The 2,691-nt window shown below is 37.8% G+C and overlaps 1 pseudogene; it reads right to left on the bottom strand.

Moving 5' to 3' along the window:
* Positions 1 to 1,245: 1,245 nt before the first annotated feature.
* LOC118983067 (ATP synthase subunit g, mitochondrial-like) lies at positions 1,246 to 1,557 on the bottom strand (annotated as a pseudogene).
* Positions 1,558 to 2,691: the final 1,134 nt, after the last annotated feature.

Here is a 2,691-nt window from a genome sequence, read left to right as displayed (position 1 = left end):
TGCCCACATTCCTCTCCATCTTCAAAGTTAGCAGCATAGCATCTTTAAACTCTCACCTCTCCTTCTCCCCTCTACTCTGCCATCACATCTTTCTCTTACCCTTACTAGAACTCTTGTGATTATATTGGACTCACCCAGATAATCCAGGGTAATCTTCTCATCTCAAGACACTTAATCTCGAGGCAAAGTCCTTTACACTGTAACATAATGTGCTTATAGGCTTTGGGGATTAGGATTTGGACATCTTTGGGTGGGGGGACCATTATTTTAATCACCATGCAAAACAATGGGAAACACTGCACTATGGTATTAAATGTGCTAATACAGTCCCACTCCTCAAAGATTATGCCCGAGTAAAACTTCTTTGGAGTTGGGGAGTTCCTGACATTTCTCATCTATTTGAGTTTATAATGGACTACCACAGATCCCACAGAATTCTCAAAGGCTATGTATTACCTATAATGCTCTCTGCTTGTGAGGCAGTGACAAAAGCTCCTGGATAGAAAAAGAGGAAGGGCTCGTGCAAGGAAAAGGGGGAATTTCCCCAAGACTCTTGCCCAGAAACGCAGCATTCTCAGAGAACAAAGTTATACAGAAGAATGCCATGGTAGTGGGTTAAAGTTACTTCTTCAAACGAAAGTAGAGATAACTTGTAATTTGAAATGGAAATTAGAGCTCCAGAATGTCTTAAATGAGAGTGCCTTAACTATCCTGGGAAACCCCCTTTGACTTGTGAGCGAGAAAGTAAGTCTGCAAGCAGGTGACCTTTTCATGCTACCTGATGTATTTGTGAGAGGTGCTGTGTTGTGTTTGAAGAAAGTGACACCCAAAACTTTTCACTTCCCTGCAGAGAAAATTTGGTCTCTACTTTCACTAAGGATGTCCCCTAAGCTAATGATATCACCATAAACCAAACTGAAGATGGAGTTACTGAGGTTCCATTAAATGCTATTGCACTGATTAAAAATAGTTATTTCACCTTAAGCACTAATCATGCCAAAGGTTTCATTACAGAGGACAAATAACTTAGATTGTTGATAAAACTTTCTCATGAAGTTTTGGGTCTGCTTGTAAAAATACATACCAGAGGTTCCCAGACATCACTTTCTCATCAAATCTCAGTAGCCTTTTATTCTTTTTAAAAATGTTTTGACATATCTTTTTTATTCAAATAGAATTTTGATCACTCATGATCCAAGAACATTCAAATAATAAACAAAAAAGAAACATGTTAAAGATTGGTACTCGAACATTGTAGCCAATGATGCCACTTTGGCCTATTATCTTGCCAACCTAAAACCACATCCACACCTCAGTGGCCACCAAACCATTCAGCACAGCTTCCTTAACTTTGAGCTATTTAAAGCTACCAGTTTGAACATTATTGGCTATTTTTTTCAAGCTCTGAGTAGCTGTGGGAATCTCAGCAGGGATTGGAGGAACCAGCTCAACCTTGGCATAGTGCCAAAATGTGGCCACTCAATGCTTCAAGTAAGTCACGGCAGCGTTGACCAGCCCAGAGGCCTTCTTCACAAGGTTACAGACAAATCGGGCCATGGTTCTAGGATGGAAACTCTATAGCCTTGAACAACCAGCTGGTTGTCACCCCCTAAGAACCCCTCAATGGACTTTTTCCTACTCCCATGTTTGTCTCATCCCCACTGACGCTGACTACCCTAATGTATTAACTTTTTCTTCTGTTGGCTTCCATGACCCAGACCTATGCTGGTTTTCTTTCTATCCCCTTGACCACACCATTCTTAAAAAAAAATCCTGGTACCCTCTTTTCTCTTCTTTATCCTAACTGTGGAGTCTCCTGAAGATGCAGTCATTGACATTCTCCTCTTTATGTCTCTTTCACCCATCCCTCAAACATTTTTTAATGTTTAAATATTTATGTTTGGAGACCTATATTGTGCTCTGGGGATTCATAAATGTATTAGACACAATCATTGTCTCCTGAGAACTCAATGGATACAATATAATGTAATATTTACTATGAAATATATGGAAATCCATGGCAGAAATCCAAATATATGGAAATTCATAGAAGCATCTATTGGGTTAGCCAAAAAGTACATTTGGTATTTTTCCTGTACAATGGCTCTAGTAGTGCTTAGTTATCTTTAACTTGTGTAACAATTTTTATTTTGAAGATAGAACAGAATATGCAACATTTTTGACATATTATGGTTTATTATTTGAAGAAAGGTAAAAATGCAACAGAAATGTATAAAAAGATTTGTGCAATGTATGAAGAAGGTGCTGTGATTGATCAAACATGTCAAAAGTGGTTTGTGAAATTTCATGCTGGAGATTGCTTGCTGGACAATGCTCCACAATTGGGTAGGCCAGTAAAGTTGATAGTGATCAAATCGAGACATTAATTGAGAGCAGTCAATGTTCTGTCATGCAGAAAATATCCAACATACTGAACATATCCAAATCAATGAAGTTATTAGTGAAAATATAAATGTCTTTTATTTTATGGAAAAAACCTTATGGACTTTGGCCAACCCAATATATATGTTTTCAATTAGGATGCTTTCAGCTGCAAGTAACAGAAAACTCAACTCAAGATGACTTAAACAATAGGGACAAATATTACTTATTTTTTTGAAAAGATTTTGTTTATCTATGTTTAGAGAGGGGAAAGGAGAGAGGGAGAGAAATATCAGTGTATGATTGTCT

Source organism: Sturnira hondurensis, unplaced genomic scaffold (assembly GCF_014824575.4).
Source record: "Sturnira hondurensis isolate 20B ecotype Veracruz unplaced genomic scaffold, ASM1482457v3 Scaffold0002633, whole genome shotgun sequence".
Lineage (NCBI taxonomy): Eukaryota > Metazoa > Chordata > Mammalia > Chiroptera > Phyllostomidae > Sturnira > Sturnira hondurensis.
The sequence above is the reverse complement of the archived record's forward strand: the minus strand, read 5'-3'. Positions and strand labels throughout refer to the sequence as shown.